The sequence below is a fragment of the Vidua macroura genome (assembly GCF_024509145.1).
Source record: "Vidua macroura isolate BioBank_ID:100142 chromosome W unlocalized genomic scaffold, ASM2450914v1 whyW_random_scaffold_30, whole genome shotgun sequence".
Lineage (NCBI taxonomy): Eukaryota > Metazoa > Chordata > Aves > Passeriformes > Viduidae > Vidua > Vidua macroura.
This window is the reverse complement of record NW_026530534.1, coordinates 1,863,037-1,889,271: the sequence shown is the minus strand read 5'-3', so window position 1 is coordinate 1,889,271 and position 26,235 is coordinate 1,863,037.

Below are 26,235 nucleotides of genomic sequence, written 5' to 3'. Positions count from 1 at the left end.
GTATTAAGGGCAAAGAAGTGTGAGTGGTTAGGGTACAAGACAGCCAACTGGCAACGGGTAAAGGGGGAAGACAGAGTGGGGTGACATACAGAGAACTAATCGGGGTACAGAGGAGGAGTGGTATTCTAACAGGAGCCAATGGGGGTAACAGAATAACTGAACTTTCTGGAACTGGGGAGTATGCTAAACATTGATGGACAGCTCTTCTAGGGTGGAGAGCAGCAGCTGGTTGGCAACCTTTTTCTAAACTGTTGCTGCTTCCCAAGGGAGAGCAGGAACCCCTCCCACACTTTGTTCCCTTCTGGAATGTTCCATGTCCTTCATCCCCTCCTCGAAGCCAGATTGGGGTGCAAAGTTTGCTCCTTTGAAACATAAACTTTAAGGGATTTAGAGATTTTAGAGGAGCTAAGATTTTAGTTAGAGATAAGCCTTACTAGAGTTAATTAAAATAAATGAGTAGGCCTTGATGAAGTTAAGAGTTAGTAGTTGACTAATAATTGATTGCTTGTCAACACAATGTTTAGTTAGCTGGGTTTATAATGAAGAATATAGAAACTGACAAATAGCTTTTAGGAACATAAGACAATTGTGGGCCTCCTCTGTTCTGAAACCAACTGATGACAGGGAATGGGAGTTCTACCAAGGTTCATTTGTCCTATTTGCATTGAAAAGGTAGAAAGGTCAGAATGAGGAAGACTTCATTTACTTCCTCATTTTGGGACCCCTCCCCATGAAAGGGACCACCGACCCATTTCAAGGAAAAAACTACGCATGCTTAATAGCTTTTGAAATTATTAGCATACGAAGCGAGGAATGGGATGTACCAAAATTATGAATATGTATTTGTATTTTGGGTATTCAATACTTTTGTGGATAAAAGGACTCTGTAATCATATGAAAGGTGCAGTGTGTATTTGGGAGCTATCCCGCACGCTGCCCGGTGTCGCAATAAACATGCACTTTCTAACTTTAAACTGTTAGAGAGTTTTTGTCCATCACAGTTGGATGTCGGTACTAGATCAATATTCATATTTCTTTAATAAATCACCTTCCCCTTGGTGGCTTCTATTGGATAGCCCTTACCCTGCACTCCTCCCCTAATGCCTTCCTATTGGTAAAAGGTTGTGTCCTCCCCTTATTCCTGCCTCTTCTTAAAAGCAGCTTTTTGCCTTCAGTTATTGTCATTTGTCCCTGAATCCTCTGGGGAAATAAAACTTCCTTGGAACTCAAACAAGTGATCCCTCTTTATTCCTTCGCCTTGGTTTCTCGTACTGGGTTGCTGCTGTGTTACCCGTGCCACAGCATCTGCTGCAGGGACCTGTGAGTCCCCTGCAAGCAGCGCCACCCAGGAGGACTCAGTAAGAGATCCAGGGGCGACCACTCTCGTGACTTCACATTGGTCTCAGGGAGTGAGCTGGCTGGAGAACATCTTCCCTGTGACCACCACGCATGGTTACGAGACCCCCCCCAATGCCCTTATTGCCAATGGAAATAGAGATCTCCAGTGGACAAAGGAAGCCACACAGGCCTTTCACCAGCTAAAGAGTGCCCTCATGTCAGCTCCAGCTTTGGGACTTCCAGATGTAAGCAAACCATTCTTTCTATTTTCCCATTAAAAACAAGGAATTGCCCTGGGGATACTGACTCAGGACTTGGGTCCATATCGGAGGGCAGTTGCTTACTTTTCCAAGCAACTAGATGCAACGGCCAAAGGATGGCCAGGTTGCCTTAGAGCTGTAGCAGCAGTCGTGCTGAATATTCAAGAAGCACGCAAGTATACCCTGGGACAGAAAATGACTGTACTAGTGTCCCACACAGTGTCTGCAGTACTGGAAGTAAAGGGCGGCCACTGGCTTTGACCACAGAGGTTCCTGAAATACCAGGCCATCATGGTAGACCAAGATGATGTAGAGATAGTGGTAACTAATATTGTCAACCCAGCTTCTTTTCTCAGTGGAAATCAAGGAGAAGCAGTACACGATGATTGCCTGGAGACTATTGAAGCTACTTGCTCCAGCCGCCTAGACTTAAAGGACACTCCTTTGGACGATGCAGAGACCTGGTTTACTGACAGGAGTAGCTACACTGCCAGTGGAAAGCGACATGCTGGATATGCAGTCACTACCTGCAGAGAGGTAATAGAATCCGGACCCTTACCAACAGGCACCTCTGCGCAGAAGGCCAAGATTGTTGCACTGCCCTGTGCCGTGGAAATGGCAAAAAGAAAAGAGAATAAAGATCTATACAGACTCAAGGTATGCATTTGGAGTTGTGCACGCACATGGAGCCATCTGGAGAGAAAGGGGACTGCTGACCTCACAAAGAAAGAACATCAAACATGCGCGAGAGATAATCCGTCTGCCGGAAGCAGTTCAGCTGCCTGAAAAGATAGCAATTATGCATATTAAGGCACACCAGAGAGTGAGCGCAAAATTGGAGGAAGGAAATGAGCTGGCAGATAGAGAGGCAAAGGAAGCAGCAAAAGGTGAGGTAACTATTGAAGGAGCTCTAATTCCAGATGGACAAATTTCCCTTGAAGGTAAGCCAGAATATAATAAGAAAGACAGAAAACTAATCAAAGATCAAAAAGGGACATACAACCAAGAAGGGTGGGCTACCATTGGAGGGAAGCTGGTAATCCCTTCCCATTTGTTGTGGTCACTAGTAAGGGAGGAGCACCAGAAAACAAACTGGGGAATAGATGCCCTGAACACCTATTTGATTGAAAGAATCGTTGCCTGTTGCAGTGTGCAGCTACGCAAACGGAGCAAAAAGGCTTTGTGAATTTGAGATGGGAGTTTCTGTTTCCTAAACCTAAAGCTGGAGTTTCTATTCTGTATTTTTACGTGTATTCATCCTTCCCCCTGGAGTTATTCCCATTGGATTTTACCTATAATGTATTCACACTGGGCATTGTTCTATTGGTTTCACCTTACCTCTTATTTTCCCCTATAAAACCTGTGTCTGGACCCCAGATCATTGTCACTTGTACGTGCGGCGATCGAGCAAATACAACCTACTTTGGACTGCACAACAAGTGTCCAATCTCTTGAGTCTCTTTATCCCGGTCTTGATCACGCTCGCTAAACAGCTCTGTCCGTATCAAACAAACCCACAAAGGTGTTTGTTGCTTCTCTCCGGCTGCTCCTGGAAGCGCCTGGCCAGCGCCCCAGGAAAGTGTAACCGGGCAAAAGCAAGGAAGTCGGAGAGAGAAAAGAACAAAGCAACAAGTGGCGCCCGAACGCGTGGTTTTGATGCGGGGACTGTTTTTCATAGCGCGACAGATAGCGCTCAGGTTTGGGGCTTTTCCAGATGCTGATTTCCACCGCCGTCACTGCGGGAGACATGGCCCATCAGCACCAGAGTCCGCCCTACGGGAAAAGCCTCTTGGACCACAGCGAATCCAAGGGGGCTTCCACTCCCTTCGCTCAGCCCCGGCAAGCACTATCGCCGCTGAGAAACTGTTCTGGCTCCTGCCCGGATCCGGGTTTCCAGCGGAGTGAAGACGCAGGTTCTGCACACCCCAGGAGACAACTTCAGACAGGGAACCACTGTTGTTTTTTGTTTTCTAAGGGTCGACGGATCGGTAAGATACAAAACTAATGCGGGAGGGCCCCGGTTAGTGGATCTGGGTGGAGGTATCCCCATTCCCGTGGAGGGAAAGGGCACGCAAGCGCGCAGCGTGCGGGGTGCCGCCGTTGGGTTTTAGACCTTTTTAGGTTTTTTTTCTTTGTTTTTTCAGCAGCAGGCGGGTGAGGCTTGCTGGCGGGCAACATGGGTGGGAAGTTGTCCAAACAGCAGAAAGAGATTTATTACCAAGTAAAAGTAACCCTGACAGAGTCAGGAGAAAGTTTTTCTAAAAGTTTTGTTTAAAAGTTCATAAAGTGGTTGACTTTAAAGTTTCCAAACGTCTCAGCTCAGGATGTGAGGCAGAAAGTTTTTTGGAAGGGAGTTGGCACAGTTTTAACAGAAGGCACCAAGAAGGGGGATCCTTCAGTGAAAAAAGGCTTCATGAGGATCTTTTTGTTAGTGTATGACATTGTTAAAGAGGGTGCAGACAGTCGGGAAACGCGGGAAACTGAAAAGAGTCCATCTGCTTTATTTCCTCCGTCTCCCCGACCCCCACGGTCTGAAAATGCTAATTGCTCTGTTGAAACTTCTGTTCCTAAACCTTCTTCTGATTCTTCTCACAGTTGTGGCTGTTCCCAAAAATGCTGTACTCCTTCTAACCCCTTCCCTCACCCCCCACAGGACGAACCGCCACAAAATGGCAGCGGCCGCGTGGTGGGGCTCTTTGTCTCATCACAAGATGGACAAAGAAGCGCGGCGGGAACTCCTTCTTCCCAGGTACCCCCCCCCCACACCAGTCCCTGACCCTCCTTCCCTTTGTCCTGACCCCTCCTCCTCCTCTCTTGCGGCAGACAAAACCCCTCCCAAGTGCTATTGCAGGCCTCCACCAACAGCACTGCCCCTCCAGGTGGTTCCTTCAGCTCCACCCCTCGAGGTTCCATCACCCGATCCCGCCCCGCTCCACACGGCATCACCAACCTCAGCCACTCCCACACAAACCTCCACCCCCGAGCCTCCAGACCCTGCCCCCCCTCCTCCTGTTTCCCAAGCTCCAGCCTCTGGTTCCCATGGCGAAGGGAAAGGCGGGGAAGCCGAAGCCGGGAAACAGAAAGCAGGCAAGGATTCAAATTCCTTGTTTCTCGCGCCAGTGTTGTACAACGCGAGAGGGCAAAACGCCAGATGGGAACCACTTTCATATGAAAGCATAAAGGAGCTCTGCAAAACAAAATGTGAATTTGGGCAAAAAAGTGAATTCTTTAAGAGCATGTTCAAAGCAACTTTCAATTCTAACACCTTAGTTCCCACTGATTTAAAGTGCTTGTTCAGTTGCTTGCTCCCTCCATCAGAATACAGAATGTGGGAAAGAACTTGGAAAAGGTTTGCAGGAGACCTTCTTCCAGGAATTTTGCAGAGTCCCGATTATGCAACAGATATAGAGGATGACGAGATCACCCTCGAACATCTTGTGGGTGAAGGGGACTGGAATCAAGCCCAAAAACAAGCAGCAGGGATTCCAAAACCAGTGTTAGATCTCACAAAAGACGCAGCAGAACGGGCATTTCTTAGTATGCCCTCAAAAGAACCTATAATACCTTATATCGCTCTCAAGCAATCTGTTTCAGAGCCATTCATGGATTTTGTTGATCGAGTGAGAGACACGGTCGAGAAAAAGGTGGAAGGGCAAGAAGCACGAGATGAAATCACATTTGAAATTGTCACCACAAATGCAAATGATGCCTGTCGGCGAGTCATCATGACTCTTCCAGCGTCACCTCCACCTGCGCTGGATCGGCTCATCGAGGAGTGCACAAGAAAAGCCACACTGATGGCAGAGGACTTGGTGGAAAGTCCTCAGGAAAAAGTGGTTGCTCCGACATCAGCAACCCCAGGAACTCCAACATCGAGTTCTCCTCCTCCCAAACGCAGGTGTTATTACTGCAATGAGGAAGGCCATTTCATCAGCCAGTGCCCCTTTCAGGGGACAGCGCCTCCTCATGGCGGGAGGGAGGGGGGGGAGAATTCTCCAACCAGCAAAAAAACTAATTGGGGAGCGCAGACCTACCCTGCGTGATGTTACAAATGGGGTGGGTCAGGGGGGTGTTGGAGACCCCACAGATGACGCAGTTGCGTCAAACAGGAAACGCCGCAAGGGAGGAGGAGAACCCTAATTCCTGTTTTTCCTTTATACTGGCAGAATTTTTATAGTTAGTTTACCCTGTTGTATGATTTCATTTTTCTTTCAGATTAGCAGGATGTCAATTTCTACGTTCCTGCTCCTCGTTTGGCTCCAGAAAATGACCTTCTACCTGTCCACAGGGGACACATGGATCGTCCCTCAGCCACGGAAAAATGTGTGGGTCACCCTTGCCCAAGCCTTGAAACAAGAACACCTGTGTTTAGCCACTGCCTCAGCAGAAAATCCAATGTCCACATGCCTGGTAGGGATTCCAAGCAAGGGGCAAGAATTTCCAAAGTCTTTGATCCATTTGCAAACTGAATTAAATGAAAACAATCCACCGAATATTTGGGCAGAGTTCTACAAGCACAAGGATGTTGTAGAACGTGTTAAAATACCTGTTCAGAATCCCCTGCTCCTGTGGCAAAAGTTTGTTCTAGACTTGCCCACTGCTGATGGGGAGCCCCAGGAATTAGAACTACTGGGCTCCACGAAAGCTGAATTTTGCGTTCAATTTAATTTTTCACCAGATAAAGAAATAAAACTATATGCACAGGTCAGACAATACAAGATGGAATTCAGAGCGGGCCAATGGTGCACAGCTGTTGCTGTTTTAGAGGTCCCTAGCACCACGGATTTCTATCCCCGCAAGCTGGAAAAGGGAATGTTTTTCATCTGTGGGGATAGAGCATATCCAGGAATCCCTTCTCGTCTGGTTGGAGGTCCATGCACTCTGGGGCGTCTTTCCCTTGCTTCCCCCAACATGACTCAAATTCCAATCGGGCAAACGAAAAGTGAAACAAAAATTACTAAACGGAGTGCAAGTCAATTTGATGAACATCGTGACGCTGAAATTTACCATTGGGCAAAATCGAAAAGGGTTGCCGTCTCTGTGTTCCTACCATGGGTAGCGGCAGCCAAAGCATTGAGTGAATTAGGCAATTTGGAATGCTGGGTGACGAAGCAGGCAAGTTTAACATCGGCAGCCTTGAGTGATCTCCTTGCAGACGAGGAAATTACCAGGAAAGCCACCCTGCAAAACAGGGCAGCTATCGATTTCCTGCTGTTGGCACATGGGCATGGATGCAAAGAATTTGAGTGATTGTGTTGCTTTAACTTGTCATCAAAAGGCCAAAGTGTTCAATCGTCCATCCAGGATTTGAGAAACCTTATTGGCAGCGTGAAGCAGGAGAATGAGGACTGGTTCAAGGGCATGTTTAAGGGCTGGGATCTTTCTGCGTGGGTGTTGTCCCTTCTAAAGGACATTTGTTATTTTGTAGTTGCAATCTTTTCAGTTTTGCTATCATTTGGGATTCTCAAGCAAATAATTTTTAGCATTGCTTCCTCCAAGTTTGCAGCCTCCGCACCGGTTGTAGTTGCTGCTGCCACCACGGGAGGAGAATGGTGGGAAGATGGAAAACAAAACAACGCTGCAGTTTGATAGCCGCAGTTTCTCCTCCCCCCAAAGCTCCGTTCATTTTATTAAACAAAAAAAGAGGGAGATGTTGCAGTGTGCAGCTACGCAAACGGAGCAAAAAGGCTTTGTGAATTTGAGATGGGAGTTTCTGTTTCCTAAACCTAAAGCTGGAGTTTCTATTCTGTATTTTTACGTGTATTCATCCTTCCCCCTGGAGTTATTCCCATTGGATTTTACCTATAATGTATTCACACTGGGCATTGTTCTATTGGTTTCACCTTACCTCTTATTTTCCCCTATAAAACCTGTGTCTGGACCCCAGATCATTGTCACTTGTACGTGCGGCGATCGAGCAAATACAACCTACTTTGGACTGCACAACAAGTGTCCAATCTCTTGAGTCTCTTTATCCTGGTCTTGATCACGCTCGCTAAACAGCTCTGTCCGTATCAAACAAACCCACAAAGGTGTTTGTTGCTTCTCTCCGGCTGCTCCTGGAAGCGCCTGGCCAGCGCCCCAGGAAAGTGTAACCGGGCGAAAGCAAGGAAGTCGGAGAGAGAAAAGAACAAAGCAACAGTTGCCAGGAATTTAAATGCCACTATTATTCAGGTGACCCGACAATGTGATCTTTGCCTCCAGACTAACCACAAGAATACCCCCAGACCAAAGCTTCATCAGACTGGGAGCGGCCATGGACCTGGACAGCAGTGGCAAATTGACTTTTCAGAACTCCCAAGGAAAGGGGGGTAATAAGTATTTATTAGTATTAACAAAAACATTTTCTGGGTGGCCAGAAGTATTCCTCACCAGAACTGTCAAGGCTCGGGAGGTGACCAGGGTATTATTACAAGAAATATTACCACATTCCAAAGTTCCAACCACATTATCCTCAGATAGAGGATCACATTTCATTTCCAGAATAGTGCAACAGATTAGTAGCCACCTGGGCATAGATTGGGAACTTCATACTCCATACCACCCTCAATCGAGTGGCCAAGTGGAGAAAATGAATCATTTGATTAAGCAGCAAATTGTAAGACTGGGGCAGGAAATTAATCTACCCTGGCCCCAAGCTCTTCCACTGGCACTGTTGTGAATTTGAACTAAACCTAGAGCTAAAGAAAGGCTGAGTCCCTTTGAAATGCTTTATGGAAGGCCATATGGAATACAAAAGGGAATGCCCACCCACATTGGGGAGTGTATGAGACGGTCCGAAGTTTCCCTCATCTGCCTCACAATCGTTGCAAGGACAGAGACTAAGACCCTGAAGACCCTGACTGGAGTTCTGGCCTGGTTGAGGTGGATGCTTACCAAGTGATTGTTTGCAGGTGTGCTTGCTGTGCCACCACGGTACACTGCTTCAAGCAGAGACTGGCAATTAGTGGCTTGCTCTGTACGCTTATACCTGCTTCACGATCCCCGCTCATCACAATAGCCCATCTCTTGGCCAGATACCACTCACTTTGGAGAATTTTGGTGATCCTCCATGGAAGATCCCTGATCTGCCTCACAGCCGCCATCAAGGCTTGAAGCCCCCCCCCCCAGGACTGAGACCCTTAAAATTCTAACACAGGGGCGCTGGCCTGACTGAAGCAGGATGTCTGCCAAGTGTTACCTGCAGATGTATTCGCTGGACCAAGACTGGTTTCCCATGGGAACCAGTCCTGAAACAATGGGTCCTGCTCACTGCTGGGACTGGTTTGTCCTGTTCAGAACTGGACTGTTTGTACTTGTTCTCAACAGACTTATTTTTCCACTGTCCTGTACCTGCTCCCTAGACATACTATAAAAGACCCCTGAGTTAACCAAAGACTTTGAGATTCTCCCCGACATGTCAAGACAGATCTATTGGCTGGACCAAGAGGATTTTGTCTCTCTGTTGGTAGCTATTCACCCCCCTCTTTCTCTCTCTCTCTCTATCCTTTATCTCCTTTCTAATCCTTCTATCGCATTTGCTGTGGGCACTCAATAAAGGGTGCATTTGTTTTGATTAATACTGAAAATCCCTTCTATGTTGTTTTTGCACTCTGAGATCGGTAAAACGAACCATCACGACCCCTGCTTGCACTAGTGGATCATGACATTTAAACTGGTATCACAGACAGGATTCTGACAGACAGAGGGGTTTGCAGGGTTGTGTGTAGTCTGTAACAGGGGAAGGATGTTTCACTCCAGCTGCACCTAGCCTGACACCCCGAAAGAGATGAGCGGTGTCTAGAAAGCAAAGGGGGGTGACTTGAATTTCCTGCAAACTGCACACGCCTAGGTGAAAAGCACCCCCATACTCAATTGAGGGCTCTGTCTTCAGAATTTCACAAAAGATCTCATAGTGCAAAAAGGAGAAAGTGTTTGTTGTGTGTATGAATTTTGACTTCTTGGTGTAGCGAAGAGACAACCAGAAATTTATACTGAAGGAGTACCTTCCAAGCAGCTTCGGTCTCTCCACCTGCACAGGGAAGCGAAGGGAGACACTGCGAAAGCTGTGTGGTTGTGTAACTTAAGTCTATACCACCCGGTCATGGTTTTGACCCCTTCACAAAATGACTGAAAACTCTAGTGCAAAAGTTAAAGCTGAATTTTATGCTCTACTAGCTAAACATAATGCCAAACCTTCTCCGCGAGGAGAAGAATGGGCACAAAGTAACTGGTTTAATTTGGAAAATGTTATTGATAGAGTATGTTCTTTACAACATGAAACAAAATTTAAACTGGGCAAAAATAAAACTATTCTCTGCTCAGTTTTGGGAGCTTGTCTTACAGCAGCTATAGAAAATCGCTTTAAGCGAAGAAGTGAGGAAAAAACAATAATAGAGTCCCTTCAAAACCTAGTTGAAATTTTGCAAAAACAATTAGATGAAGAAAGGAATGAGGTCCATCTGTTGCGAGCTGCCCTTAGAAAGGAACATATTAAAAATTCAAAGCATGCTGGCTCACCAAAAGAAACAGAGGAAAAGGAAACTCCTCACATTAGTCAAATTTACCCTCACAAAGGATTAGCTCTGATTAAAAATTGTGGGGAACACTGCTGTCCTAGCTTGAGACCTCTAATTAAAACAGAATACGACTATATCAATTGCGGGGATTGCTGGACTCCAGGACGGTTTGGGTGGGTGGTAACGAAGGATCTCTGAGGCCCGGTCTTTAGAGCATAGGGTTTATTATAAAGGATGAAGGGCCCTGCTTAGAGTTGCTAGCCGCAACTCGTGGCAGGCCCGGGGAGAGCGGGGGGAGAGAGAGAGATGGTGCCAGGTGGGTGTCCCAGCAGGAAGGTCCGAGAGAGAGAGCGTCCGGTCCCTCGGCCACACCTTATCAGGGGGCTTCAAGGTGGGCTGGGACAGGACTTGGGCCAATGGGGTTACAGACATCAGATACTTCAGGGGAGGGTTACAGGTATGGGATGAACCATACATTGGGGGGTGAGACAGGACATTCCATTTGACCTTAGGATCTATCAGAAAGGGGGGATTGCATTATTGTTTTCGGGATGCTCAGTAATGAAGGTTTGGTATTTCAAACCTCGTTTTCATCTCGATATCTGTATTCTCTGATTCTTTTGCCAGGCCCTCATATTTATAGGGCCTTGCTATTTCATCTTCCCCAACATCTCCCCCGTTCTGATGAACAACTAAGATGCTAGATACTGTCTTACTCATTATGTTCTGCACACACTGAAGTATACAGGGTACTGCTACTAAAACTACAATTATCACTATCAGAATAATCAAACCTACTTTACAGAGTTCCTTTAGCCAAGGTGCAAAGCTCCAACCATCAAACAAATTGTCTAGCCAGGATGGGCTATCTGTTGTAATTTGGTTAGCTAAATCCCTCAAATTTTGTAGCTGTTTATGAATGGAAACAGAATGGTCAGACAGATTCATACAACATAATCCTTCAAAATCTTCACAGCCATGTCCATGTGCTAGTAAAAGAAAGTCAATAGCAGCTCTATTTTGTAAAGTGGCATGTTTCACTGCTTCTTCATCTGTTAGCAAATCACTGATTATAGTAGAGGTAGCATTTACTTCTTTACTGAGCCAACACCCTAACTTGTTTAACTGTTTCAATGCAATCGAGGAACTTATCTGAGGTAGAAAAACACTTATAAGAGTCGATTTTCCTGAGCTCCAAGGGTGAAAATCACTATCACAGTCGTTCTCATATTGATGTCCCCAGGAGGATCTAATCCTCCTGCTTTTCTTTCTTACTACCCTTTTTACACTGGGAGCAATTATTGTAAGTTGCCCCATGGCACAAGGGCCACCATCTATTTTTGAAGGTATACCTTGCCAGGCCCTGTCTCCACAGATGAGCCAAATTCCTTTAGGAAATCGAATAGGAAGTTTGTTAAAACGATCTGCGTGAGGCTCATCATATATGAGAAGCTTAGTTTGATTGCACCAAGAAGTTATATTGCTATAAACTGGGTGATAAGTGGTAACGTTTAAATAAGGGCCGCCTTCACCTAGGAAATGAAAGAAGTAGCAGGTGTCCATAGTTCATGAGCCTAGGATTTCTAGCTCTTGAAGGTCAGATTTATCAATTTTAGAATTATCAATATACGTTTGGTGTCTTTGGCTAGGAGTGGGAGATACGTGATGATCGTCATATGGCCAGTATTTGTCAAGAGTAACATTATCAAAACCTTCTGGAAGAGGTACCCCAACTAAGCAGGTTGAAAAAGGTTTGTCAGGGCTTGTGTCAGATAGACAGATGGTATCAGAGCCTGCAGACTTGGCTAAAGCAACCCAGACATTCGTCTTTGGTTGACTTACAGGTAAAGCTTCACTACAAGAACTAAAACAAAAGAACAAAAGCAACATGCACGCGCGCAAACGATAAAACTTCATTCTTTTCTTGAGCTGTTCCTGGCAGATCACTTTCTCCTGATGATTCTGCGCAGCTCAGGTCTGGGTGCTTGCTTCTTGGTTTGTACTTGTGGAAGTACTGGCTGATGTGAGGGTGTCAGCGGGCTTCGATGTGTGGTAGGGCTTCACGTTCTTTGCTGGGACCCACTTAAGTCCTCCACCTGTGGAAACACATGCAAACCCCTTTCCCCATGTTATAAGATTGTATGGTCCTTCTATTTGTCCTGAATCTAAGTTTTTAATCAAAACTGGGGGGTGCTCTTTTAGTTTTGCTTTTTTGTTGTTCAAAAAGTGTCTGTAAATGGGGGGGTCAGGCTCTTCTGCAGAGCTATTTAGAAAATTGTAAACATACAGAGCCTTATTCAGCCTCCTTTGAGGTGCAGCCTGGTCTTCTCCCCCTTTCTGTTGATCTAAAATGCGTTTCAAGGTTTGATGTGTTCTTTCTATTATACCTTGACTCGTGGGAGAGTAAGGAATGCCAAATGTATGGCGAACACCCCAGTCATTCAGGAACGCAGCTAATTCTTGTGAAGCATATGAAGGGCCATTATCTGTTTTGATTTCTTGGGGGACACCCAAATAGGAGAAAGCTTGTGAAAAATGCTGGCAGACATGCTTAGCTGTTTCTCCTGTATGTACAGAGGCAAAAACTGCGTTTGAGAATGTATCAATGGAGACATGGATATTTTTAAATTTCCCGAAAGACGGGTACTTAGTAACATCTGTTTGCCATTTCTGTAAGCTCTCCAACCCTCGTGGGTTGGTGGCTCCTGAAGAGGGGACTGGCTGAACATGCTGACAATTTGGGCAAGCCCGTACAATATTTTGTGCTTGCTCTAGGGTAATGCGAAAGTCTCGTTTGATTGCCTGTGCATTTTGATGCAAAAATGCATGACTCAATTTGGCTTGTTCAATAATGTTAGGTAAGGTGGTTGCAGCAAGCACTGAGGTGGAATTTTCAATGCCTGCTGCACCTTCCTCATCAGACATTGCTGATGCCAGTGCATCAGCTCGTGCATTTCCCTCTGCCATGAATCCTGGAAGACCAGAATGAGCTCTGATGTGAGAAACAAAATAAGGATTAATTCTGTGTGATAAAGTTTGATAGAGACAGGTGAGCCAAAGACACAACTTGTCGTTGTTCACATCCTTTAGAACAGATCCTTCAATTCTCTTAATAATATTAGCAACGTATGCCGAATCAGTGATCAAGTTGAAAGGTTCTGGAAAGAGCTGAAATGCTCTTACAACTGCTGCCAATTCGAAAATCTGAGGGGAACCTTCAACTTTTTGAACATCCTGTTCCCAGGACTTAGTATTTTTATTTTGCCATGTAACAACCGAATTGTGCGTTCGCCCTGACCCATCAGTGAAGATAGTGACCGCATCTAAGGGTTCTTCACTGATCAGGGGTTTTTCTTTGTAACATAATTTAGCTTTGATCATTTTGTGTGATGGATAATGAATAGAGCAAGTGCCTGGGAAATCGAGCAAAGCATACAGCAGATCTTCTGATTTTTGCATTGCCCAGTCAAAATAGGCTTTCTTCATGGGCAAATATATAATTGCAAATTCATGACCTGCTATAGAAAGAAGCCTTGCTCTGCCTTTGATGATGATTTGAGACATCATTTCTAGAGGTGTGAGGATTGTCTTTGGCGACCTGTAAGAAATAAAAACCCATTCAATTATTAGCAATGGATCTTTGTGAGAAGAATCCCATTGAAAAATGAGACCGCACAGTCTCAGCTTTTCTCCTAAAATCGCAAGGAAAAAGGGTTTATCAGGAGCACAGCGATGTGCCTGCCTGTTCTGCAGAGCATCAGTAATGTTTTCCAGGGCCTTGTAAGCCTCTGGAGTGAGACATCTAGGGGATCTGATGTCATTGTCCCCTTTCAACAAATCAAAAAGTGGGGAAAGTTCATCAGCAGTGATTCCAAGGACAGGTCTAACCCAATTAATTTCCCCTAAAAGCTGTTGTAAGTCCTGCAAGGTACAAACATCAGTTTGGATTTGTATCTTTTGAGGAGTAATAGACTGTTCTGTTAGTTTCCAACCTAAATACTTCCAGGGAGCAGTCTCTTGTATTTTTGATTCGGATATTACCAGTCCAGCCTTTTTGATCTCAACAACAATACAATCACGGGTCTCTTCCATCTGTTTTTGTGTTGGTGCTGCAATGAGCAAATCGTCCATGTAGTGGAGAATAACTGACTGTGGGAACTGTGCGCGGACTGCAGACAGCACGCGGGCCACAAAATATTGACAGATAGTCGGCGAATTTCTCATCCCTTGTGGCAAAACTAACCAATGGTATCTCTGGAGTGGTTCTTGTAAGTTTGTGCTTGGAACGGAAAAGGCAAAACGAGGAGCGTCATCCGGATGCAGTGGGATGTTGAAGAAACAGTCTTTTAGGTCAATGATTACAAGTGGCCAGTTTCTCGGGATCATAGAAAGGTTGGGCAGGCCAGGTTGGAGAGGCCCCATGTTCTCAATTACTGCATTGATCTTTCTGAGATCATGTAACAATCGCCAAGTGTCAGAAGTTTTCTTATGGATCACAAACACAGGTGAATTCCAGGGGCTGTTAGTGGGCTTAATGTGGCCTTTTAGCAGTTGTTCGGCCACTAGTTTTTTGAGGGCACTCAGCTTATTGTCTGGCAGGGGCCACTGGTCGACCCAGACAGGGGTGTCAGTTTTCCAGGTCAGTTTCAGGGTGCTGAGTGCTTTAGTGGCCCCTACGAAAAACCCAGTTCAATTTTTGCTCCCCATTCAGAAAGTAAGTCCCTTCCCCACACTGTGATGGGTTTCTGCACTACATAGGGACGGATTGACGCTCTCTTCTTGTCAGGCCCTGTGATGTTGATCAAAGATTCACTTTGCAAGCAAGGAGTGACACCTCCAATGCCTGTGAGAGTACCTGGGGGAATGACCAACTTCCAGTCTGTTGGCCAACAGTAAGAAGAGATCACAGAAACATCCGCCCCCGTATCAATCATCCCCTTGATGTAAACTTGAACCCCACCATTTGACAATTCACAAGTTAGCATTGGTCGTTGCTGACTTATGTGTTGAACCCATAGAACTTCAGGATTTTCAGAAGCAACTGGGAAACAGCGTGGTGGCATTTGATCTATAGTCCCCATAGGCAGTGCTATAGCAATAGCTATAGGGGTTCTAGGTGGAATATGCAATGGGGGGTAGCAGGCATTGGCTAGCACCAGTAATTCTTCACTGCAGTTAACAGACATTACACAAGGCAAAACAAGCAGTCCCAAGATGCTATTCCTTTCTTTACCAACAACTAAAAAGTCTTGTCTTTGTTGTGAAGGCCCAGTAATCCCTGTTGAAATATAGTCATAGCCATCATCCTTTAAAAAGGTTGTTGGCTTGGAGGTTGCCAAAGTGCACCAGGTCCCTGGGGGTAGTAGGCTTGGGTCATAACTTGTGATTGTGCTGGTGATGAAGCGAAGAGCTTCTGGGTCAGGGTATTCACAAATTTTGCCTCGGGGGCTTGGGGTGCCATTACTTGTTTCATCGCGCGATGGCGCTGCGCGCTCACCTTGGAGTTTTTTGGATTGTATTTCCTGCTTACATCTTGTCTGGATCGACACTGCCAGGCGAGATGTTTTCCCTTCTTGCAGATAGGGCAGCGATCGGTGGCTTGTGCACTTCGTGCGACCTCTGGGCAATCCCTCATGATGTGGCCAGGTTTTTTACAGAAGTAGCAAGGTCCTGGAGGTGCAGCAGCTTGCATGACAGCTACAGTGTTGTCTCTTTGCTGGGAACTTAGATGCAAGGCAGTTAGGATTTCAGTAAGTTTTTGGTCTCGTGCTTCTGCTTGTGCTGCTTGTGCTTCTGCTTGCGCTACCTGTGCTGTAAGAGCCCTTTCAATTTTCTCTCCCAGAGTTTCTCCAAGTTCATTTACTCGAACTGTTGCTACATGCTGTGGGCTCCCAATTTTGCTGCAGGCATCAATCATTTCAGGCACTGTAGGTCTTTCTTTTCCCAGGGCTTTGATGACTCTCTTGCATTCCACGTTTGCATTATTTTCAATGATGTCCCGTATCACTATTGGACGGGCTATATCATCACCGCATTGTCTTTCTGCTGCTTGGATCACCCGGTCCACAAATGAGGTGAATGGTTCAGATGACTCTTGACTAATTAGATTGTAGGCTTTTTCAAAAGTTCCTGCAGGCTGAACTTGCAAAAAAGCTTTGCGAGCCATCTTTTTGATGTCATCTAACACCATTCTGGGTAAATTCACTTGATTTTCATTCTGGTCATCCGGTGGGTCACCTATCAATTTAGACAGGGTGAGGGCACGAAGGTCTGCATCAGTACATTGTCTATAAGTGTTTAGTACCCCTGTAAGCAGTCTCTTCCATTTAAGTTCCCATAGTATATACTGTGAGTCTGTAAGAATTATAGCAGCAAGATTTTTACAGTCATTTGGTGTGAGTGTATGTCCTTCCAGGGTACTTTTTAGCAGTTGTCTAAAATATGGAGAGGAGATACCATTGTCCTTTATTGCTTTTCGCAATTCTTTCACCTCATGAGATGGGATAGCTGTCCAAGTTCTGGGACCACCGGCTTGCTGGCTGAATATCACAGGCAGTGCTATAGGGTTTAGGCTTTCCTCTTTGCAAATGTCACGTGTTATTTGATTCCAGTCTGTCAGTTGAAGATTGTCAGAACTTTTCTGGGGATTTTCTAAATTTGTGATTGATGCTGGTGACTTTTCAGCATTAAGAGGGTTGGCATTTGGAAATGCAATACAGTTCTCTATGTGTGTCACATTCGACCCTCCCCCTTCTCGTTGCACGGTTTGTGTGCTTGGTTGTAGTCCAGTCCTGCTTGGGTCAGGTGCAGGATGCGGTGGCTGCGGCACGGTACCCGGTGGCGATGGAGGCAGGTGAAGGGTGGCTGGAGGCTGCGGCTGCGCAGGAGCTGCTGATGGCTTTAGCGTTGGGGTTTCCAGAGGCTGTGCGAGGCGCGCTGCAGTGGGGGCCACTTGTGATGAGGCTGTAACAGGCTCCGGCTGGGCTGGTGGTGTGGGTGGAGACACTTGTAGATGCGGTGATCCCGGAAGTTCTGGCGACGCAGGCTGGTGTCCTGCGGCTGGAATTGGGAGCGATGGTGCTGGCGTGGGAGGGCACAGTGATGTTGGCTGGGGGTGGACTGCAGCATGGAGCGTGTGGGTGCCGGGAGGCTGGATCAAAGGCGTGGCGGAGGCGGCGTGGGGGGGCGGCGGTGGTGTCGCGGCGTGAGGCAGGACTTCCGAGGGTCGCAGGGACTGCGCATGCGGGGGGGCGTGTCACGGGGTCCGCGTGGTGAGGCATCATGGCGGCCGCCTCGGGGAGCGCAGCAGGGACCGTCTCTGTGGCCACAGAAGGGAACGGCAGGGCGCCGCCGCCCGCAGGGGGTGGCAGCGCCGTGGCGTGTAGCCCCAGGGCACCCCTACGCGATGGGGGCAGGTCGGGCCACGGCGGCGTCGCGGCGCTCCGAGCCGGCAGCGGCGCCGCAAACAGCGGTGCACTGGGGGGCTCGGAAGCAGGGGGCTGGGCTGCTGTCGCGGTTCCGGCGGTGGCCGCGGTCCCCGGCGCAGCCGCAGCGGTGGTAGGAAGGGGAGGGCTGGCCAGGGATCGCCGCGGAGCGGGGACAGGGCGCTGGGGGCAAGCCAGCGTCTGTGCCGCGGAGCTCAGCCGCTGGTAGCTCGCAAGCTCGGCTGGAGCAGGGGCCGGGCGGTCGGGGAGGCACGGGACCATGGCGGTGGGCGTGTCTGAGGGGGGCAGTGACAACGGTGGGGGAGCCACCGCGCGGGAGGCGCGAGGCGGCTTGGCGGGCTGGACCGCTCCGTCCCGCGGCACAAAGGACGCTGCCGTGTCAGCCTGCGCCGCGGCAGCGACGGGAGCATGAGCTGCTTGCAGAAACGTGGCCGCGTGACTCTGCAGGAGGCCGGCGATGGCTGCAGCCACAGAGACAGAGCACATGGCTGGGGGAGCGGCGGGACTCGCCGGGGGGAGGGGGGGTACAGTCGGGGCCGCGGGGGGAGGGGGGGGCCGGGGCCAGTGCAGCGCCAGCAGCGGGGGGTGTTGCCGCGATCACATTGCTGGGCGGGCTCGCTGGGGCGGAGGCGGAGGAGGGGCCCGACACGGAGCGGGGGGGGTGAACCGCGCCAACCGGAGCAGCAGAAGTTAGTGGAGTGGGGGGTGCGGGGATGGAGGGGGGCGGCGGGAGGGGCCGCGGGGTCCGGTGGGGGGGCCGGGGCAACGGACGCCGCGACCGCATGGGCGGGGGGAGGGGCCGCGGGGTCCGGTGGGGGGGCCGGGGCAACGGACGCCGCGATCACGAGGGCGGGGGGAGGGGCTGCGGACGCCGCAGCCGTGCGGCGCGGGGGGGAGGCGGGGGGCGTGCCCTGCTGCGGACTCGCGGCAGCGTGGAGGGGATTCTCGGGGACAGCGTGGCCAGGCTGAGCGGCTGCCGCGGGCATTTGCTGTGCAGCAAAGAGCTCAACCAATGCTCTGCACGCCGGAAGAAGGGGAACGCCAGTCAAATCCCGGCGCGAAATATCATTAAAGAGTCTATTTCCAACTGAGTCCCAAAAGTCTCTGGTAAAGACGGCTGAACGGTCCGCATTCGGGAAATTAAGTAGAGTCCATTCTAAAAGGTTTTTTAACTCTTGCTTAGTTAAAGTACTGTTACTGCAGCGTAAAGAATGCTTAAGTTCCTTATAGAGATCCCGATCAGGGGCAGAGTGGGATTGTCCCATTTTTACACCAGTGTAGCTCACCTCGATATCGCAGGGGCAGGGTCCTCACTCAGAACTCCGACGTGGGGGGCTGGCCAGGCACTCCAGTCGGCGCTCAGGACTCTGCTTGAGGTCCCCCTCAGAGCTCCGGTTTCAGGCGTCGCTCAGGAACGTCTTTCCGTGCTCGGGGCCTCCAGACTACACTCAGAGCTTCAGTGCGGGCAGTGCAGAGCAGTGCTCGCCTGTGCTCAGTGCACGTGGCGGGGTGCCACGGCGAGGTTCCTCAGAGAGCTCTAGGTAGCTGCCGCACAGCAGCAGCCGCCTATGCTCGAGGATTGCCAGGCAAATTCCTCCAAGAGCTAGAGGTACTCACTACCTTGTAACGAATTCCCCTGCTCGAGGATTGCCTCGGCAAAGTTACAGAGCTCCGGCTTCTACGCTGCTCAGCAACGATACGCCGTGCTCACGACACCGATTAGGAGGCTACAACTGGTTATTTAGTTACCGTCCATGGAGAAATCTCCCACAGGTAGAAAAGCTGAAGAGGTCTTCAGACACGTGGGGTTGCCGGTCTGTGGGGGTCGGTCTTCCTCGTTGGGCGCCAATCTGCGGGGATTGCTGGACTCCAGGACGGTTTGGGTGGGTGGTAACGAAGGATCTCTGAGGCCCGGTCTTTAGAGCATAGGGTTTATTATAAAGGATGAAGGGCCCTGCTTAGAGTTGCTAGCCGCAACTCGTGGCAGGCCCGGGGAGAGCGGGGGGAGAGAGAGAGATGGTGCCAGGTGGGTGTCCCAGCAGGAAGGTCCGAGAGAGAGAGCGTCCGGTCCCTCGGCCACACCTTATCAGGGGGCTTCAAGGTGGGCTGGGACAGGACTTGGGCCAATGGGGTTACAGACATCGGATACTTCAGGGGAGGGTTACAGGTATGGGATGAACCATACATTGGGGGGTGAGACAGGACATTCCATTTGACCTTAGGATCTATCAGAAAGGGGGGATTGCATTATTGTTTTCGGGATGCTCAGTAATGAAGGTTTGGTATTTCAAACCTCGTTTTCATCTCGATATCTGTATTCTCTGATTCTTTTGCCAGGCCCTCATATTTATAGGGCCTTGCTATTTCATCTTCCCCAACAATCAATGATGAGGATTTCGACCTGCATATAACCTCTAAAGAAATCCCGTACACTGCTACTGAATTACCTAAATTAAAAAAGGAGTAAGGGTGTCTCCCTCACGAATTTGAGACAGAATACGAATTTCAAGTGTCTCTCACCGGGGGGGATCAAATTTATTTGTCAGAACAAGAAGCCAGTGGGTACTGGGGACATGGGATGTTCTTAACAATGGGAGACAGATGTAGCCCATGGTCCCTAACTCAGCGCGCAGCTTATTGGGAAGGGGGCTTAACCCCTTGGAAAGGGGAGACCCTTTAGCCATAGTTGGTATCCCCGACCAACTCCTGGAAAACATTCTCAAAGCTGCCTGCTTGCAAATGATACCTATACAGCCAGAAGATATGGACCATTTTGTCTTCACATGGGAAGGACAGCAATACACTTTCTCTAGGCTTCCCCAAGGTTACAAACACACCCCCACTTTGGCCCACCAGGCTTTAGCCCAAGAATTAGAAAAGATACCCAAACCTGACAATGTAGCTATTTATCAATACATTGATGATATCCTTGTGGGACGAGATGAAATAGAAGTAGTGGGAGATACCGCACAAAAAGTAATCTCCCATTTAGAAAGTCTTGATTTGCAAATTCCCTCAGAGAAAATTCAAAAACCTGCACATGAAGTGAAGTTTTTGGGAATTTGGTGGAAAGGAGGTATGACATGTATTCCATCTGATACCCTAAATGCGGAGGATCAGAAACGGAACATCATGCCATGATCAATATGATCAAATGAAGCCAATTTATTGCAAGAAATAAGCTATATTTATAGTGTGTTCTATTGTTCACACACCTCAAGCTAATACATGATTGGTTAGGCCTAATTGTTCACGTCCCTCAAGCTAATACATGATTGGTTAACTCCTTCTGTGCAAGCATTTTAAGCTTTTGGTTAATTTAGTTATTTTTTCTTCTCCATGCATCTCACTGTGGTTTTCTTGTCTGCCTTTACATCCTAAACTGTCTGGAGTTGAGCATGTTCTTCTTTTTTGTCCTTCAAGGGCATTGTGATCTTCTACTCAGTCTCTATGAAGGCTGGATTGTGCATATGTTGCATATGTCCATTGTCCTGCAAAAAATTCTCAACAATTCCCCCTTCTTGTTTTTGCACAAGCCAGACTGAATTAATGGCACGTTCAGATATTCTCTGCACACACTGTAATAAGCAAGGTACAATAAGCAAAATCACTAAAATAATGCAAAATACCATAATGCCAAAGCGAACTAAGTCCTTAAGCCAACCAGTAATGCCCCAAGATTTTAATCACTCATCGAAAGGATTATCAACAACTGTAAGTTTCTTCATGTTTTCTTTAAGTTGCAAAAGTTTCTTGTGAATTGATTCAGAGTGATCAAAAAGGTTCATGCAACACATCCCTTCAAAATCTTCACACCCGTGCCCTTGTACTAGCAATAAAAAATCTATGGCAGCCCTATTTTGTAACACAGCATTGGCGTATGCTATCAGCATCAGTGGTGAGTTCATCTAGCACTGTGGACGTGATGTTAATTTGTTTCCCTGCCCAACATGCCAGTCACCTCAATTGTGTGAGGGCCTGTGTTTCAATAACGGACAAATCCTGGCTAAAATTCCAATGTTGTAAAAATACCCCTCTAAAGGGTGCTGGGGGAGATTGTCTTCTATGACTAGGCCCTAAAAATATTGCTGGTGCACACTCAACATTAAGCGTATTAAGTATACTAAAACATCTATTGCAAGCTAAATTAGTAGACCTAAATTTTTGCTTTTTCCTGTGAGCTATAAAAAGATTATTTTCCTGACACACTTGTTGCCACCACTTCAGTTTGTATTTAACACACTGGACCTTGATCCATGGTTTGCAAAAATAGCTGTGAACGGGATAAGCTTGTTCAATTTGGTTTAAGACCTGTATTGGAAGTGGTGGTAAGCTGCCGTTACTGGTTACTGTTACCCCACGTCCAGGTAGTTGGCCCGCATCTGCTAATAGCTGTGGAAAAAAGTTCAGTTGTTGTTCAGCCGTCAGATGCTGGAGTATTGGGTTCAGCTGCATCTGAAGTCGGTGTTGTTGCCGACGTTCTGCTTCTGGACAGAGCAGGGTGTGACTTTAGATAAGGTTTCACCCACTAAGCCAGAATCCAGCAAATTCCTTTATCTGTAAGTAAGCACATGTAACACCTTCCCATTAATTTCACCGTGGCTGGCCCATCGCACATCCCCATTTCCAGGCTTTCGAACATGACTTGAATACCATCAGGCAATTCTTCACCTGGCCTATGTATGAGGGCATGGTGCACAAGAATAGGTGGTTCGCCCCTATCTCCTGTTGTTCTGAGGTAATTAAATACAAAGATAGCCTTAGCTATCCTTTGTTCCAGGGATAACCCTATCATTCCCCCTTTTTCATTTTGCAGCATGCCCTTGAATGTCTGATGGGCTTGCTCAGTAACTGCCTGACCTGTAGGGTTGTGTGGAATACCGGTATCATGTTGAATACCCCACAAATTGCAGAAACGCTTGAATCGTAAAGAACAGTAAGCCAGGCCATTATCAGTCAATGGCTAAAGGGACTCCCAGTATTGCAAAGTGTCCTGCTTTCGGGCAAATTTGGGAGAAAACCTCTAGAAGGAGCCCCCAGAAAGCAAACCCCCATGGCCCCTCCCCCCACCTGGTTCGGGAAGAATTTCCTCAGAGAGTAGTGGAAAAAAACCTGTTTATTTAACAGGCAAAGCACTCCCCAGCTCAAAAAAAATGAACAACACCAAATGCCAAAAACTCTTTCACCGCTCTGAAAGGAGATGACAAATTCAGAAAGTCTCTCCTGGGAGTGTTCGCCCAGTTATTGGTCTCCGGCGCTGGGGATGGCTGCTGCAGGTCACAAAATGCAGGCTCTCGGTGTTTCTTGGTGTTTCCCAGGTCCCAGTTCGGAGCAGGTTTGAATGGTATTCAGGAAAGGGAAAGAAAACAGTCCAGGGAAAAAAATTGGACTGCCTAGCTAAACAAACTAATAAGCAAAAGCAAGGGCAAAAGCAAAAAGCAGGAGCGAGAGCAAAGTGAAGCAAGCAAGCAAGCCAGCAAGCCCAAGCCCCTCTCCTAGACACAGACCATGGGGGGAAGTGAGCCGGCTGACAACAAGACAAAACAAACCTTCACTTTTCGGAGCCAGTCCTGAAGGCACAGAACAAAACATCAAGCATAAACAGAACACACGATTGGGGATACAAGCACCATAACATCACCCTAGGACATTCCACCCCTTATCTCCATATCATCAACATACTACCAAGCATCATGTTAAAACTTCATCAAGTAAAAACTTCCATCTTCCACTTACTCAGACATATTTCCTTCCACCTCACTTGCTCAAACCTTCTACACTTACACATTTCCTTCTGTCTCATGTCTGTGTGGTTTAATGTACAGACAATGGCAGTAACATCCAACAAACAGTGATATTTGCATATGAGTCTCACCCCACAATCAGATCTCCCTGAGGTACACATCATGTTCTTCCATCTCTCTGCATTATCCACCATGTACAACCTGGTCCCTGAGCAAAGACAATCCCACGAATGGGTTTGTCTGTACTCGAGGCAGAATTGGTCCACACTGTCTTCCCTAACAAACCTCTGACATGTTCCACTGGGACTTTATCTCCGTCTACTATATTCAGGGACTCAGACTGGGCAGGACCTGCTCGATTGGTGGAACCTCGGGTGTTAACTAACCAGGTGGCCTTTGCTAAATGCTGCTCCCAGTTTTTGAAAGATCCCCCACCCAATGCTTTCAAGGTGGTTTTTAACAGTCCATTGTACCTCTCCACTTTGCCTGCAGCTGGTGCATGGTGGGGGATATGGTACACCCAATCAATGCCATGTTCCCTAGCCCAGGAGTTGATAAGGCTGTTCTTAAAATGAGTCCCATTGTCTGACTCAATCCTCTCAGGGGTACCATGCCTCCAAATGACCTGCTTTTCAAGGCCCAAGATGGTGTTACGGGCTGTAGCATGAGACACAGGGTAGGTTTCCAACCATCCCGTGGTGGCTTCTACCATTGTGAGCACGTAACGCTTGCCTTCGCCTGTCTGAGGCAGTGTGATGTAGTCAATCTGCCAGGCCTCCCCATACCTGTACTTGGACCACCACCCACTATACCATAGTCACTCGCTTGGCCTGCTTGATGGCAGCACACGTCTCACAGTCATGAATAACCTGAGAAATATTGTCCATGGCTAAATCCACCCCTCAGTCTTGTGCCCACTTATAGGTGGCATCTCTACCCTGATGGCCTGAGGCAGCATGGGCCCATCGAGCTAGGAATAACTCTCCCTTGTATTCCCAATCCAAGTCTATCTTTGACACCCCTATCTTTGCAGCCTGATCTACCTGCTGATTGTTTTGCTGCTCTTCATTAGCTCTGCTCTTGGGGACATGGGCATCTACATGGCAAACCTTGACAGGTAGTTTCTCTACCTGGGTAGCGATGTCTTTCCACTCTTCAGCAGCCCAGATTGGTTTTCCTCTACGCTACCAGTTAGCCTCTTTCCATCTCTCCAGCCATCCCCACAGAACATTGGCTACCATCCATGAATCAGTGTAGAGGTAGAGCTTTGGCCACTTCTCCCTTTCTGCAATGTCTAGGGCCAGTTGAATGGCTTTGAGTTCAGCAAGTTGACTTGATCCACCTTCTCCTTCAGTGGCCTCTGCGACCCATCGTGTGGGGCTCCATACGGTTGCTTTCTGCTTCCGATTCATCCCTACGATGCGACAGGAACCATTAGTGAAAAGAGTGTAACGTGTTTCCTCTGCTGGCAGTTGGTTGTATGGTGGAGCTTCTTCAGCCCGTGTCACTGGTTCTTGTTCTTCATCTGTGACACCAAAGCTTTCACCTTTGGGCCAATTTGTAATTACTTCCAAAATCCCAGGGTGATTCAGTTTACCAATACGGGTGCACTGCGTGATGAGAGCAATCCGCTTGCTCCATGTAGCACTGGTGGCATGGTGGGTGGAGGGAACCTTTCTTCTGAACATCCACCCCAGCACCGGTAGTCGGGGTGCCAGGAGGAGTTGTGCTTCTGTGCCAATCACCTCTGAGGCGGCTTGGACTCCTTCATAGGCAGCCAAGATTTCCTTCTCTGTTGGGGTGTAGTTAGCTTCAGACCCTCTGTAGCTCCAACTCCAAAATCCTAGCGGTCGGCCTCGAGTCTCATCAGGCACCTTCTGCCAAAGGCTCCAGGACAGACCATGGTTCCCAGCTGCAGATTAGAGCACATTCTTGACATCTGGTCCCATCCTGACTGGGCCAAGGGCTACTGCATGAGCGATTTCCTGCTTAATCTGGGCGAAAGCTTATTGCTGCTCAGGGCCCCAGTGGAAATCGTTCTTCTTGTGGGTGACCAGGTAAAGAGGGCTCACGATCTGACTGTACTCAGGAATATGCATTCTCCAAAAGCCTATGGCGCCTAGGAAAGCTTGTGTTTCCTTCTTGTTGGTTGGTGGGGACATAGCTGTGACCTTGTTGATGACATCCTTAGGAATCTGATGCCGTCCATCTTGCCACTTCACTCCTAGGAACTGGATCTCTCAAGCAGGTCCCTTAACTTTACTCTTTTTGATGGTGAAACCAGCTTCCAGGAGGATTCGGATGAATTTCTCTCCTTTCTCAAACACTTCTGCTGCTGTGTTCCCATAACGTCACCCTAGGACACAAAGCAATTGTACAAATGCCTCTCAACATGTCGTGCTGTCTCACCTCTTAAAGGGGTAGCCCAAACAACACAAGAGCAAGTATCAATGCAAACATGCACGAGCTTCTTCTGGCCAAGTTCTGCTACATGTGTTACATCCATTTGCCATAATTGAAAAGGTTGGGTACCTCTTGGGTTAACACCAGTGCGTAAGCCAATGCCATCCCTTTGACAATCTGGGCAAGATCATACAATGCCAGTGGCATCAGTAAGGGGAATACCAAATTGTTTAACCAACATCTTTGCAGATTGATGTAAAAAGGCATGAGAATTTTTTGCTTGTTGAAATTTATCGGATGTTGGCTTTAGCCAGACAGCGGCTACCAACCAGTCAGCTTGAGTGTTACCTTCAGACCAGGGAGATTTTGATGATTGCGTACATGAGTAATAAAGTATTCCTGCTTGTCTGCCTGGGATGAGGTACCTAGCAGCTGTATTAACGGTTTAAGTTCTTCATTGGTTATTCCACAAATAGTTCTAATCCACTGTATATCTCCTACTAATTTTTGAACATCATGCACAGTTTTTATCTCTGTAGTAATGGTA